Source organism: Pyrgilauda ruficollis, unplaced genomic scaffold (assembly GCF_017590135.1).
Source record: "Pyrgilauda ruficollis isolate IOZ18807 unplaced genomic scaffold, ASM1759013v1 scaffold66, whole genome shotgun sequence".
Lineage (NCBI taxonomy): Eukaryota > Metazoa > Chordata > Aves > Passeriformes > Passeridae > Pyrgilauda > Pyrgilauda ruficollis.
The window spans coordinates 1,300,680-1,316,602 of NW_024528377.1; the positions used below are offsets into that span (position 1 = coordinate 1,300,680).

At 41.3% G+C, this 15,923-nt stretch overlaps 1 protein-coding gene across 2 annotated transcripts in view; it reads left to right on the forward strand.

Annotated features, from left to right (window-relative positions):
* The first annotated feature begins 842 nt into the window (after positions 1–842).
* ADIPOR2 (adiponectin receptor 2) overlaps positions 843–15,923 on the forward strand; it is a 44,249-nt gene continuing 29,168 nt past the window's right edge. The window contains exon 1 of one of the 2 annotated variants that reach the window (XM_041484354.1): positions 843–979. The gene's annotated coding sequence lies outside the window, so the exon portion shown is untranslated. Of the gene's footprint in view, positions 980–9,764; positions 9,789–15,923 lie in introns of those variants that run through there. The other variant, XM_041484355.1, reaches the window with a different exon arrangement.

Genomic DNA, 15,923 nt, shown 5'->3' on the forward strand with positions numbered 1-15,923 from the left:
TCTTTGCCAATCCCTTCCGTTCTTTGGCCACAACAAGCCCATATAGTGATGCAGGCTGGGGACAGAGCTGTTGGAAAGCCAGCTGGAAAAGGACCTGGGAGTGTTGGTCAACAATCAGCTGAACATGAGCCAGCAGAGTGCCCAGGTGGCCAAGAAGGCCAGTGGCATCCCGGCCTGTATAAGTGTGAGAAATGAAAAAGAAGATTGTGGCCAGCAGGACCGGGCAGTGATTGTCCCCCTGTACTGGGCACTGGTGAGGCCACTCTCAAGTGCTGTGTCCAGTTCTGGGCCCTTCACTTCAGGAAGAACTTTTAGGTGCTGGAGCAAGTCCATACGAGGGCAATGAAACTGGTGAAGGGTCTGGACACGTTTCGCAAGGAGTAGCTGAGGGAGCTGGGGCTGTTTAGCCTGGAGTGAAGGAGGCTCAGGGGAGACCTCGTGGCTCTCTACAACGCCCTGACAGAGGGTGCAGCCAGGCGGGGGTCGGGCTCTGCTCCCGGGGAACAGCGACAGGACGAGAGCACATAGTCTTAAAGTGTGCCAGCTGAAGGCTTAGGTTGGACATCCGGAAGAACTTTAGAGAAGAAGAAATAAGCTGCCCAGGGAGCCGGGGGAGTCACCGTCCCTGGAGGTGTTTACGGAAAGAGTGGACACGGTCTAGATAACATGGTGGTGTCTGGCCACAGGCCGGACCCGATATCTCAGAACTTTCCCCACGCATTCCACGAATCTGTTCCCGGGAGGGAGGGGGATGACCCCGCTTCCGGGCCCCGCTCCGCTCTCGGTGCGGCTGCGCGCTCTCGGCGCCGCCTCCTCCGTACGGCCGGGACCAGCTCCGAGCCGCGCCGGGCCGGGCCGGGCCGGGCCCTGAGGGCGAGCGGAGCCCGCGGTCAGCGAGTTCGCTGTGGGGCACGGCGGAATCGCCGGCTGCAGGAGCAGGCTTTGGGCAGTGGAGCGCTCTAAGTGGGTCAAGAGCACCGTAAGTGGGTCTTGTTTATAGCCTTCCGTGCACTTGTTGCTTGTCAGGGCAGGGCAATCTGCTGCTGCGCCTGAAATCTTCTTACGGCTGCGACAGAAGTAATAATTCCTCCCCTTGTATAGTGTGGGAACCCTTTTTGACAGCAGAGTGTTTTGAAGTGCTTGCATCTATAAGCACTGGAGTTACCATCACTAGATAGTGTAATATAAATATTTGATATAGAGCAGCCACAGTTTGGATATTCTCAAGTGGCATCAGAAGAAACTTTTTTAAAAGTTTTGTTGGTTTGGTTTTGGTTTTTTTTTTTTGTTTTTTTTTTTTTTTTTTCTCCTGAGAGAATCAGGTATTCATTTCTTGTTTGCTTGGGATGAACAACAAAGACGTTGAAACATATGGTAATCGCCTGGGAAACAAAGGAGAGATGACAGCTGTTGTTCTTTGCTGGGGTTTTCAAGCAGTGTTACTTTCTTCTTGTGTTTGTCTTAGCATTACAACTCAGTTGATTTTGTGGCTTCAGTAGATGTGTGGGCATTTGTTTTGAGAAAACCATTAATATTAAATTATAACTTGGTTTTTTTTTTTTGTTATACGGGCTTTGTCACTTTGTGTATGTAAACTATGGTGCACTTGTCACACAGCAGAAAAGCTTTTAGATGTTACCTCTTGTTTAAAGAAACCTTGTGTTCTTCATGCAGCATTGAAGCTTTTCAGGCAGCTGAATTCTCTTGTGTATCACAACCACGTCGTGTATTTTTAAAAATTGATCGAATTGTATGAAACTGGCCAGGTCCTCTGGGCAAAGCCTTCTTGGCATAATCTGGTTTTGAGTTGATGTCTTAGAGTGTAATTTATACTCCTGTTTTCACTCCCTTGCTGTAGTCAGTGTCACGGAGTATCAAATTTCTGGCTTCATCCTGGCTCTGGGCTTCACAGGTCTGTTCTGGAAGTCAGTGAAGAGCTGTGTGCTGCACAGCACTCAGAATTGTAAAAATCCTCAGAGTCCTTTCTGTAGTATTTCAGTGTGGAGGTGCTTGTTTGCTGCAGAAGCTTACTGAGACTACTTCAGATTTGTGGTAGCTGCTGTAACAGAGGAAAATATATTTGTGATCAACAAAAGTAGGTGTTGTGTCTTGGAGTTATGGGTGCAGCACGATCATGAAACATGGCCAATTTTCCTTGTTATCTTTGGCTGTGACCTAGCCTTGTTTATAGGAGAAAGGAAGTTTGTGTTAGGAGTTCATTTTTTTCTTTTCCTGTCGGGTTGCCAGCCACTTGCAGTTAAGAAGATTTCCTGCTGCGGTGCTTGCATTATAGGGATAACTTATTAATAATGTGTGAACTTCATCTGTTCTGTGACACTTAAACCTGTAAGAAGACTATAAGTGTGTGTTAGTAGGCATCTTAAAATTGTTGTGTTGGGAGTGTAATATTAGTTGATACAATACAGAAATCATTTCCTTGTCTGAGCTGACAACTAAATGTTGTGAATAAGGTTGTTGGCAGCTTTGCTGTGAAAGCCATGGAGGATAGTTGCTAATGTGGAAAACTGAATCAGAGTAAGTGATGGAGGAGCTAAAAGCTGCATCCCAACCTAGCCCAGGTTTTGAAAATGATGCTTTCTGAGCATAAATCAGATCTGAAAACATAATGTGGTGTGAAGGACAAGAGTGTATTTTTGGCGTACTTCAAACCTTTCATGGTGAAAATTTCTCCAACAGTTTTTTATATATTATATGTATATTCTCAAATATAGATTAAAATGCCATGGGTGTAGAAGCTTAAATTGTCTTAAAGAGACAAGAGAGCCAGACGCATGGGGCTTTCCATCACCCCATACCCCAGCCTTTGCCCTAATGGACTTAAATCAGTGCTGCTGGCATTGCTGTGAGTATGGCAAGTGGCTAGTGACCAGTGGTTTTGGCAGTGTGGGTGAGATTCAGACTGAAAGCCTGACTCCTGGACACAGGATTAGAAGGCTGAGCTTTGGAAAGCCTGTGCCTGCTCTGGGCAAGTGTTTCTGTAGATCTGTGATGAAGGAAAATTAATGGGAATTGGCAGGGCATGTAATGCCAGTGATTTTAATGCTGGGATCTCTGCTGTTATCTCATGTCTTCAGTTGCATGTTCAAGGAGCTGTGTCAAGCATTCATGTACAAAAGATACTCAATATTAGGAACTAAAAATTTTGCAAGTTTTACAGGTTTTGGATTGCATAACCATGTTGTCCAAGACCCTGTGCAAAGAAGCAAGGCTTGCTTTCATCAGTGGACATGCTATTTGTGCACGAGGAAAATCTTGATGAGGAAACTTCAGGAGGTCGTTGGATTATTATGCCATCAGCAATTCAGATCCTTGAACAGAAGTAGTTCTGAAATGGAAATAGCAGTTTTGAGTATTTATGATTTGAAAGTGTCTGTCTGAGTCATTCAGTGAATTTTCTGACAGACGGTGTTGGTAGATTTGAAAAGACGTTACACAAGATAATGGTGGTGATTATGAAGAAGTATTTGGGACAGTGTTTAAGGGGAGGATTATTAAACTATTGATTTCTGATAGAACTTGTTATAAATGCCTTGTCTTTTTACAAGACTTATTTCAGCTGGTTGTGCTTAACATGGTGACTGTCTGCCTCTGCTTTTTAAAGCACTCTGTCAAGAGAAGTTTAACAAAGAAACTGGTTTTCAAAAATTAAGAATATGGAAACAAATAAGATTCTAGTTCTGATTCTTCAGGAAACTGATTTCTGAAAACATTTTAAACTTTCATTTGTTTATTTGAATATGCTTCTACTACTGGAACATTTGACTTTTGAAGTAGGATGCTGCAGATCAGTGTGTAAGCTGATAAGAAGCAGGAGGTGACTTGTTTTCACATAGTTCCTGTTGCAGAGCTTTGAAGAGAACAACCTCCTGCCTTTTGGGTTGCGAAGTGTGAGATGCAGACTTTTACCATCATGTAACTGTAAAATTGAACTTGCCCAGTGATTACATATATTTTCTGGAAAGTTTGCCTCAGTGGTTTGACATAAAAAATATAATCTTAGTCCAGCTTGACAACGAACCTCAAGGTTCCCTTCCAGGACAGGGTGACAGACGTTCTGTTTCCAGAGGGCTGCTCACCACGTTGGCTCCTGGCAGCTGCTGAGGTGGTAAGCAGGCAGGAAAGGAGGTGCCACACGTCTTATGCTGTTGCTACTTGATTTGAGAAATAGCAAAGAACTTGAAGTGAATTGGCAAAATTAAGGTGTTTAGAAATATGGAAAGCAAATATTGTATGTCTGAGTAGTATTTTGCTTTCTGATTTAACATGATTACTACTGTATTCTGGAGTTGCAGGTCTCTGCTGCTCTGTTGGTGGAGGAGAGAGTCTCTTGTTCTGACCAGGCAGGATTCTTTGGACTTCTGTGAACTGCATGTGTGTCAGTGATTTTGGGACATCTCAGGGCTGTCCTGTGGTTAAACTGACTGCAGAAAGGGGTCTTCAAACTTACAGGTGGATGTAAATTTCCCAGGACACATAATGGTTAGTGTAGAAAAATGTGCTGCATGGTTCAGATGGATTTCAATAGCTGTGAAAATGCAATGGAGTCTGCTGGGATGTGCCAGCTGCTGTAGCACTCTGTGAACAGGACTAATTAAGCCCTTGTGAGAACAGAAAATAGTCAGGCACTATTTACAGGAGGAAAGCTTTGGAACAGGCGGAGCTGTAATCATTGGCTCTGAGGTACCTCTAGACAGCAGTAGGCAAGAGAGTAGACAATTTACTTGCAGAATGGGCTGAAAGTCATATCTGAATACTCAAAGTGGGTATTTCAGTGTTCTGCCAGCACATCTGAGTGCGCTGCAAACCTGCTATAGGAAAGGCTACTTCCTTTTTTTTTTTTTTTTTTGCCCTGTTTTATTCTTTCTGCTAGTGTTTTATCTCAAAATGCTAAATGTACATGTTTCTCACCTAAAGGTGAAAACCAAAGGTACACCAGATATCGATGTCATAATGTTACAATGTTGCCTGCATTTGAATAGATCCTGTGAGAGTCCAGCTGTCTGCCAAAGTGGTTTGTGTTGTGGAAATGGTTGTTTTTCTAAGGGTATCTGTGACCACCTATATATATTCAAAGATAAGGTGTCACTAGGCTGCTTTATCACAAGTACACCAAAGCGATTTCTCCTATCTGTTCATCTAGTTTTCCTCCTTCTCTGCTTAACCAAATTAAAAGCTCTTTTTCCCCAACATGTTGGTTCCATCTGCTTAGAGGATTGCAGACTGCCATTCTTTGTTTGAAGCCAAGGTCAATTGTGCTGCTCTGTTTAGGTCTAGAGGATGACAATTTATGTGCTGTGGGATTTTTTAGGAGATCACTGGATGTGTTAAGCAGTTCTACAGCTTCTAGATAAGGGTAATTTTACTGGTAGGAGCCTTTAGTGGGCTTTTCTCTGTTTTAATGACAGCATTCTGGCGAGGTTCCTGTTTTAGCTCCTTACTGATGGATGTTTTTTTGCTTGTCAAGTTTGATTTTTCTCAAAATGTTGTCATAAGTATGTGTGTGTTAGTAAATTGGGTGTTTATGAATATTTGAATAACAGGCTGTTCCTTGAGGGAATGAGCCATGGGTCTTCCTGCTATAGGAAATATTTTCTTCATGTAATTCTACAGACTTCATTGAAGGCCCTTACTTGGGCTCCTTTGATTTCTTGTTCAAACTATTCGGTAGGTGATACTAGATTTTGGGAGGTGTAACCATGATAAGGACTTCAAGGTCACATTTATCTGTACATTGTTTCTGTTTTCTGTAAAATACAGAACTTGTGATGGAAATGAAATAGTTGAAGAGAAGCAGTAAAAGCTGTCTTTTGAGAGCAAATACCAACTCTGGCTACTTAGATTAAGTCTGAATGGTAAAATTCTTTTAGCTGGTGGTAAAATTCCATAAGTTAATCTTTAATTCTTGCCTGTACTAGAACCATATCCATATCTCCTGGACAGCAATGGGAGCTGTTTGAAAAAGCCATGCAGTGCAAAGATAAGTATAGCTGAGGCTGGCTGTATGTCAGTCCTGGCAGGCTTTTAGCTGCAGGGAAAGGGATTTCAGCATTTGGAACAAGGAAGTGGCTGCCTAGTAGGACTTGGGATGAAGAGTCACATGCATTTCAGCATCTCTCAGCTGACAGCTTAGGTATGGGTTTGTCATGAACACTACTGCACTGCATTTCCTGGTGGGCTGCTCCTGAGACTGAGCAGTTGCCATTCCCAGGTGTAAACTGAAGGATTCACTTTTTCTGTTTTCTTCCCTAATGCTTTAATTTATGTGTTGGTCTCCACAGCTGGTGGAATTTGTGGACATGTATTACTTAGACAGATACTAAAGCTGTGGAGGTAAGTTAGTGGTGGTGGAATCTGGTACTTCCAGAAGTTATGAGATGATACAGCCAATTATCTTGTGAAGAACAATGTGCTTTGCAAATTGTGTTAGTTTAAGAATTGTGTGTGTGTATTTTCTAGAATGGCATATGGCATTGCAAGGCTGGTCACAACAATGTTGTGCTGTTCTCAATATTAATCTTTTAGGCAAATAGTTTTTTGTTTTAATGGAACATGATTGTAGAAATAAAAGTAAGAGCCTATTCATAATTTTTATTAAAGTAGCTGTGTGACAAGGTGCCAACTATTGGCTTTCTGCCTGCTGTACCTTCAGTGGGGAACAAAATGGATTATTTTCTGAGGTGAGTGTTCTGAGAGTTGAGAAAAGCATAACAAAGTCAACAGAAGCTTTACTTAGTGGTTTTCTGACCTTTATATACTCCAAGCTAGAAGGAGGATGCTGAAAAAGGCTTGTGTCATGGTTATCTTAATGTCCATGGTTAAGTGCAACTTGCTCCTTGACTTCCTGCTCTGTGATGTTTTAGTAATTGGCAACCATGTGAAATCTGCAGCATTACAGAAATAGTTCAATGATAGATGTCTTATAAAAATCCTTTCCTTTTTACGAGCTTCACTAATGCAGGGAAGGAAGTTGCTAGGTATCTTAGACTTGATTTGTAAGGTGTTTCTTAAGGGGCAATTTTCAAATACATTTTTGGTATAGAAGAGGAAATTTAAATATAAATACAGTATTATTTAATTATAAATACATACCAATTATATGTTCTCTTTTTAGATCATCCCCCAGAAACACAGAGTGTGATTTGCTAAAGCCTCATTTCTCTCTGTTAGGATTTTTCATAGGTGTTTCTTCCGGTGTTCTTATATCAACCAGGACTGTAAAGAAAGAAGGTCAGTAATAAAATGTTAAAACTTTCTGGGTTACAAAAGAAATCTTTGATTCAGTAGGAAGTGACTTGTTGCTGAAGTATCTGAGGAGGTGTCTATTGGTTTTAGTTACTTTATCTGTAAAACTCTTCTAATTTAGCCTTGAACCTATGCTCTAGAGTTTAAGGGTAGGATGTATTCTGTGTTGAAAGCGAACCCAATTTTAAGTTAAGCTTATGAACATCAGGAGAAGCTGACCAAGTTTCAGAGGCCTGGCCTAACTGTTTGTGCCCCAAACACCCAAGCAGCACGTGATGCTGTGAAAATGCCAGTTGTGCCAACTGATTTGGAAGGACTTCAGGGTATGGGTCAGTGTGGGCAAAGGCAGGTGATGTACAAGACTGTCAGAGATAATACTCCACAATCTCAAGTCCTCAGATAAAGTCAGGGTTGATGTAGCAGTACAGCTCTGCAGGACTGTGAATAACCAGCACACGCTTTGGAGTGGGGGCAGCTGAGTCTTAAAATGCTGTTGGAAAGGTGGTACAAGATGCTCTCAAAGCACATTAGTTTTTCATCCCTTCATGTGAGCCCTTTCCAGCTGACTTTTTCTGGACTGGTTAACTGGATCAAACAGCCCCTTGTTACACATCACAGTAAAGTCATTGTGAGAAACAAAGCATGATCACAGAACCCATGACTGTTTTCCTCTGAAAACTCATGTCTTGGCTCTGCTTCAATAGTTCATTATTATACAAGTGCCTGAGGGCTTATCTGCCTGCAAGACTCACATGAGTGTTTTTTGTAGGCTAAGGCCATCCTTGAAAAGGCATTCCACATTTCTGTTCTTTTAGCAGTAAGTGTGATGTGTCCAGTAGTTCTTGTACTACCACTGGAAATCACATTACATTTTGAGAGACTATCACATATAGACATTAAAACTTCCTTAAAGCTCAGTGCTTCCTTCTTGAAGATCCTGTTTTGAGGTAACACTTTCTCATTTCAGGCTGAAGGGACTCATGAATTGGACAGTAATGGAAGTAATGTCTTTGTAATAAATGGACAGTTCATAAGCATATTATTTGTTACAACATTCAGAGTCACAGGTAACAGTGGTGGTATTTGGGGTTGACCAAAGCATAGTTGTATAATTCCTATCGTGGAATGACATTTAGTCATGCTAATGATGGAGCAATTGAGAATTGCTGGCACTTAAAATTAATTACTAGGCAAACATAAAAAGGAAAGGTGGGGGAGTATACTCATTGCTGCTGCTTGCATCCGAGACTGCTTCTTCAGGGGATGTGACAGGTAATAGACCAGGACCAATACATTGTGCTGCTTCTGGTGATCCAGTTGCTAAGCAAACATGCAGGATGTGTAGGTTAAAACTGCTTCTCTTCAGGGATTGCCCAACAGTCTTTTTTCATCTTTGAACTTTTGATTTGCTTGTACCAAAATCTTGGATCGTCTGGTAAGTTGTCTAGAGAATTGATTATATTAGGAAGCAAGTGGTCTGCTAGTGAAAACCAGTTCTGCTTTCTGTTGGAAATGTTGAATAAGGAAGCCATGCAACTGGGGAGGTTTAAACTGTTGGATGTAAGGCTTTGTGTAGAAATATTACCAGCACTCACTGTACATAATGTAGTGTGTGTAATGTTGGAGCCAGATTTTCTGGCTGGTGTACTACTTGCAGTATGGATGAAGTAGGTTGTATAAATTACAAGCCTTCCCTCCTCCACTGGAGTGCAGTGAATGTCAGATTGAAGCTGTCATGCTGGTGCTTTACAACTCCAGTGACACAGGATCCTAAGATAAACTGAGCCCTCATTTAGGGAAATTTTTAGGCTTCAACAACATGCCATGAAATGAAGCAGAGAAAATGGAAATGTATTACAGGAAGTCTTCTGTGTTCCTTGCTGTTTTCGTGCTATAATATTTATGTCATAGAGGATCTCTCCCAAGCTCTGATTTCAAACTCCCATGTGGACCAAAAGCAACATTTTATATGGCTTGACAAAGGTCCCTTTTCACTAACTTCAAGTGACCTGAGGCAGATTAACATGCAGATTAATGTATTTGACAGTAATAAATCAGCTTTAACAAGTACCGAGGCAGAGATTTGTTTGGCAGAGAGTTTGGATAAGATATGGTATTTGGAGTTAAGTTGAACATTTTGTAGAGAATGATATAGTGGAGATGGTTGAAAATTTCCTGATTTCTTTGGTTTTGTGCTGATGCATCTTTGTGCAATTTAGCTGTAACTGTGTGGAGTTTAAGTCAAAGTTATCTGGGTGAGTGAGCCTACAAAAATGGAAGGGTGTTAATTTAGATGAATGCATGCATTTTGTCATCCATCCAGTGTGATGTAAATGTTTACAAGCCTCTGCATAGGACACATACTCTTTGGATTTTTTCCCCCCTCTATGTAAATTTATTACATAGTTTTTTGTTGTCTTGGAGAAACAGCCTTCATGTTGATTACACATCTTTCTTGTAGGAATCTTGGACTGTAACCTTCCCAAGCTTGAATACAAACACCAAGAACCAGGGAGGAGTGTGAGGTGAGAGAAGTTGATCTGTGCTGCCTCACAGGTAGCACAGCTGTTTGTCAAGAGAGCAGGTGTGTTGGGGACAATTATTGCAGTGGTTAAGATAACTGCTGTGTGTTACTCCATGTGGAAGGTACAAGATCTGTCTGTTTTGTTGTTCTCTGTTGTATTTCTCAGAAATGAGGCTTATGACAAATTTGAATGTTTCTGTAACAGGGTGACAGTGTGACAAGTGGGGCTTCCAGATTGGAGTTGATTGTTGAAGTGAGCTGCAGCAGAATATAAAACAGTCAGAGACAGGACTGGAAGATGTAATTCTTTCCCCCTTCAGGAGGAAAACTGTAGCAATGAATTTTAGAAGGGTTTATTTTGTTTGTTTTTCAGTTTTGTCAGTTTGGTTTTTGTTTTTGTTTTGGGTTTTTTTTTTGTATGGGGTGGCTTTTTATTTTTTTTCCATTTGCACCTACTGTTCTTACTTTCATCAGTGTAAATTAGTGACGTCAGATTTCTGTGTAACAGTTTAAACACTATCCCTGAAAGAAGTTAAAAATCATAGTTAACAGGTTTTATCTAGCCTGTATGTAAGAACAAAAATTTGGGCATACTGAGTGTTTTGATTTCTTTAAGTCTCTAGAAACAAGCAAGTTGATTTCATTGAAACTTGAAATTCCAGGAGAGCTATAACATAAACTAGTAAAACTACCTCTGGCTCAGGATTGTGCCTTCACTTTGGAGTTACTGCTTAGGCTTCTGCCTCCTGAGGCTCTCTGAGCACCCTCTTGTGTGTAATCCAAGCAGGCTGTGTGATGCCCACCCTGCCAACCAGCCATGCTGCAGAAACATCTTTATGTTCTTGTGCTTCACTTGCTCAGTTTTCTTGCCCCGTCTGTCACCCATGCTCCCAGTGACAAGACCTCCCTGAAAGCAGAGAGAACAAGCAGCTTTGGGCTGGTTGTGCTCAGCAGGCTGTGTGTCACTGGTGCTGAGGTGTGGGGAGTGTGAGAGCTGTGCCTGGCCATGTTCCTGGCATGGGTCACTGATGTGTCCCTGGCTGCAGGATGAAATCCTGACATGAGGCTGCCAAATGTGCCAGGTTGCAGCACCTCTAACTGAGCCTTTCACTGTGCTCTGTCCCTGACCTTTCCAGTAGTACCCTTTGAGTCTGAAACCTGGCCAAGCTGCAGAGCCACCCAGCCAAGCTGACCATTCAGGGGAGAAGGCAGAAACCTGGCAGCCACGGGGTTTTTCTTTCCCCTTCTCCTCTTATGTAAGTTGCTGGCCAGAGCCTCTCAGGGTAGTGCCTGCTGGCTTCTTGGATGCCTTTGGGCAGCTATTGGTATTCTTAGGGTGCTTTGCCTGGTGTCCCTAGGAAATTTTCTGTTTCAGTCCTCATCCTTTCTTCTACAGAGTTTTTTTTCTGTCTCATTATAATTTGACTTCTTTCCTGTTTTGTTTGTATGCATTAGCCCCTTTGCTATCCTTCCTCAGAGAGAACTCTTAGAGAGTTTTTAGTGAGGATGTCCATCCCCTAAGGAAGAAAATAGCTTCTAAGTATGAATGTGCAAGCAACCTAAGACAGACAGACATGCACTGGTATTCAGAGAGGTTTTTAGAGCTAAAGGTGGCTTCATGGGCTTGATGGATTTACGCTGCATATTTGTCCATTTTCCCTGTGAATCCTCATTCTGTAGCAAAAGGTTCCAAGGTTTGCCTATTGCTGTGTCAAAAACGACTTTTTTGTGTTTGAGGTCACCCAGCCTGATCTGCTAACTCTGTATGACCTTACCTTGGTTGATGGGCAGTGGCTGGTATCGTCATTTTTCTTAGTGTTGTTTGGGGTGATGCTGTTGTAGACACAAGATTAGGAAACCTTGTGCTGTGTTGAAATCTTAACTGCAGTTTTGAGTGGTCAGCTCTGGTTTCATGTAAAGCTTTCTTTCCTATCACAAACAGAACCTTCTCTCGAATAATTTAGTAGATGTGTAAAATTTGTGTAAATGGGATGTAAAACTTATGAACTATTACACATTAACTAGCACATATTAAAAATAGATATTGGATTTTGTATTTCAGAAGTTCAAGGTTTGTTTCATTTCTTACTTGTTTACTTAGCTACATCTGCTTGCTTATCTACGTAGGTCAGGGCTTGCCTGGTTATCTAGGCAGGTTGAGGGTCCTCCAAGGTTTTCCTTCTGCTTTTCTTCATGTATTAAATTCACAACACTTATTGACTTTCTTAGGACTTACAGCCTGTCAGTGTCTCCTTTTTTTCCAAAATCATGTGTGCCACTACTGTGCTGTCAATATTGGAAGAGCCTTTCTTGCTTTCCTTAATGGTGTACCTGGGGATACAAGTGGGTAAGGCAGTGGTCTTGCTCTGTTCAGATCTGACCCCCTGTATGGAGTTCTCAGCCAGAGAACTCAGCTGAGTACATCTTTGGCATACAAATCAGTGTCTGGCTTCTATATGTAGCACTCAGTCTCTGCTGAGAAGCTTGGCCTGTGTCTTCTGTCTGTCTGTCTGTGCACATCAGGTGAATCTAAAGAGCTGTGTTGCATCTTGGTTACACCCATGGATATGATAGCTTGTTTTCACATCAAAATTACATTAGTTTCTTTTTCTGACAGAGAGAGAACAAACTCATCCTAGAAAGAAGTTCTTTATTTGCTAACTCCATTGACAGTAGGTGCTGTCAGCCTAAGGTATTATTTTCTTCTTTCCAGAAGAGTTTCTGTGTAGTTCTACATGTATTAACCCCTTACAGATGCAGTAAGGGTAGGGCAAGAGTACCTTCAGTAAGTATTTGAAAACTAGGACAAATAACTATTCAGTAGTTTGCTGACCCAGTTCTTGCTTTCTGCTTGTGTTCCTTCTGTCTGGGCCCTTGTCCAGGAAATCCTGAAATTCCTATCCTTCCTACTCTTAAGTTTGTGAAGGTTTATCGACTTGGCCATGTTTCCTTCCTGTTATTAAAGTTTTTCAAAGAAATGGAGTGTCTCCTGTCTAGATATAGAGAGATTCTTTCTGCAAACAGAAAGCACAGACGGTGAATGCCAGGCTCACTGGTGGGTGCTTAGGTGCTGTTGTAGGAACGTGTATGAAAGGCTCTTGGGTACAAAACAGCACTGACAGCTCACCCCAGCACAGAGTTCCCTGTCTGGGCAGAGGATGTTGCCAGTTCAGGTGGCCCATTTGGTTGCTTTTCCTGGGGCTGTTTCAGACCTTGTTATTCTATTGTAATTTTCCTGTAACACTTTGAAGACAACAATGGATGGAGTCTTGCATTTCTTCACCTTTGTTGTTATGTTCTTGTTTGTGGTCAAGGAGGAAGTAGCCCTTGTGCATGTGTCTGTTTATGAAAGTGACGTGTGCAGGTATGGCCCAGAATTTATTGCTGATACAATAGAAATCTTAACAGTGTGACTCAGTTTTTCTTTCTGAACATCTGACTAATGATTCTAAGAAGAATGTTACAGTTACATATGACAAAATGTTGCCAAATGCAGCTAAAATTGTAACACATGGACTTTTTTGGTTTCTGTTGCTTCTCTGTGATTTATTTCTACCCTTCCATTGCTGCTTTGGACTGATGGAGAGGGTAACAGAGGTTATCAGCCCTAGGAGTCATTTGTTGTGGGGAGTATGATCTGGATGTTGGCTGTTTCCTTTTCCTCTCTCTAGGATCCACTTGACTTTCCTTGGTATTTTTGCTAGTATGTTTTTATTCCTCTTTTCTTTCTTCATTGGTCTAAAGCTTCAGGTTATCTCTGAATTTATTGTATATGGTGCCCTTTATGTATGTTAGTTAATATGTCTTTGTTGCCCCTAAAGCCAGGTTTGCCCAGCTACAGGTCTGCATTTTTTAACTGTGCATTAGTGAGTTCTTTAGCTGAGGGGTGTCCTGGTGGCAAGGCTGTGTCCTGTCTCTGTGTCCTGTCTCATGTCCCATGCCTGTGCTCCTGTGCACTGCATCCTCTTTCTCCACTGTTGGCGTGCTAGGCCAGTATTTCTCAACATCACTGTAAATTCCTCTTTCTGTGGAATATAACTAGAGGTTATAACACACCAAGGTAAACAAAAGTAAATGGCATCTGGGCAGTTGGAAAAGCTGCTGTCACAGCTAAACTGCATAAATCTGAAGTTCTTACAGAGGAAGCCTGCTAGACCTCGGTCCTGGCCTTGTGGCTCGATGGGGAGCACATGGGTGCCTGCTGGCATTGCTGCATTTACAGGCTGCATGGCTATGGTTTTCCCCTCATTTCATGTCCCCAGATGTCACTTGCAAGTCTAGGAAGGGTGTTGCTGACCCTCTTATGACTCCAGGCCCTTGAGCAGGAGAAAATGATCGTGGAGCAATCTTGTCTTACATTGCCTTGTGGGGAGCTGTGTGTGTAGTGCTTAACTATGACATACATCCAGCATTGCTTACTGGAATGCTTCACATAATGCTGTATTTTCTTTTATGAATTTCATAATTAGAGTAAATGCTGTATTCTGCATATGATTAAGGCAACCTGGGTGTCTAACTTCAACTTTTTCTGTTTATGTGAAATTAAGCCTTTATTCTTGTTTTGTAATAAGAGATTTTTATAAGTGTAAACTTTGTTTCCCTTGAGGATTTTTTTGCTTAATCAGCTGTTGTTGGAGTTTTATGTTGTAAATTATCTTCTGTAGATAGTTTGACAGAAAAAATAATCTTTATTTTCCTGTATTGGTGCTGATTGTCACTAATCCAATGTTACAGCCAGTCCTCATTGTGCTTAGCAAGCAGTGTAGCTCTGTTACAAAGGGTGGATGGCAATTACATGCTTCAAAGTAGGGACACAATATTTTTTTTGCATTGAAAGTATTAGAAGGTAGGTGTTCCTCATTGCCCAGCTCACTGACAGCATTTTTTTTATTCCGTTATGTGTTTGGAGGGTTTTTCTGGTTTTGAGGGTTTTTTTTCTTTGAGTTGAAAGCGATGTGTGTTACACACATACACCCCCCATCCCAAAATGATTATCTGAATGCACTGATAAGTGGTCTTAAGTCATAGAAAGCATCTAATGTATATTCACAAATGCTTCCTGATTACTTGTAAGTTAACATGAAACTTGTTCATGATCTTAAACTGTTTCAGTCTTACAATTTACACTGGGATAGCTGTACTGGTTAGACCACAGACTGCAGCAAAAACCTCTGTGGGGAACACAGTGGTACTGGCAGAAAGCATTTTGGTCAAACAAACCACAGCAAGATGACATTTTGTGTGTCTCTTGGTCTTGGACCTGCAGATGTGTTTTGAGTTCAAGCTACAGCCCTACTTCATTTTAGCAATATTCTCATAAGGAGACTTGGATGTTTTGAAATTTCTCCTTAGTCATTGGACAGTAGAAAGTAAAATATTAACATTTCTGCTTTAAAATTGCATCACTGGTGTCTTACGATATCATTGTCCTTGGTCTTGTTTCAGAATTCAAGATGAACTATGTTACCAGGAAATAAATTTATATCTGAAGGAGTGGCACTAAATGTAGAGGAGACTAAATGTTCACATCAGCTTTTCCTAATTCTCAACAATATTTGTCTTTTAAAACCGAAATTATTCTCTAGCAATTAAAGAAGTAAAGTAATTAGTAAGTAGCTTTACCTGGTTGTATGTGGAACATCAGCCACTTCACTAAATCTGCTTTTAATTGGCATAAATTAGATGCAGTCTAGTTATGGTGGATCTGCTTCTTTTCCTTGAATTTTGGTTGTTAAGAAGGAATCTGAAATGATCCACTTTTTTGATCCTAGACTGATACAATTCTATGATGTGGATGCTGTTTCTATGGTGTTCGTGTAGCATTTTTGCTACAGAAAAGTAGCAACCTTTTAGTTGTCTGACTTGTGGCAAACAACATTATGGCTTTTGAGGAGAGGAATATGTGCTGTTTTCAGCTGAAGAAATGCCATTGCTGAGTGCAAGTGAAGCAGTAACTTTGCTTCATTCTTATTTTTTTACTAATATGGGAATGGAAACATTTTGTAAACCAAACCTGTCGGCCACAAAACAAAACACTGATGAGCGAGCTCACAACCTCATAAGTAAAGGTTATCAAGATTATGAATAAAACTAGAGAGCAGCTGCTTCCAAAAACTGGGAAGAGTCAGTTTTTTAC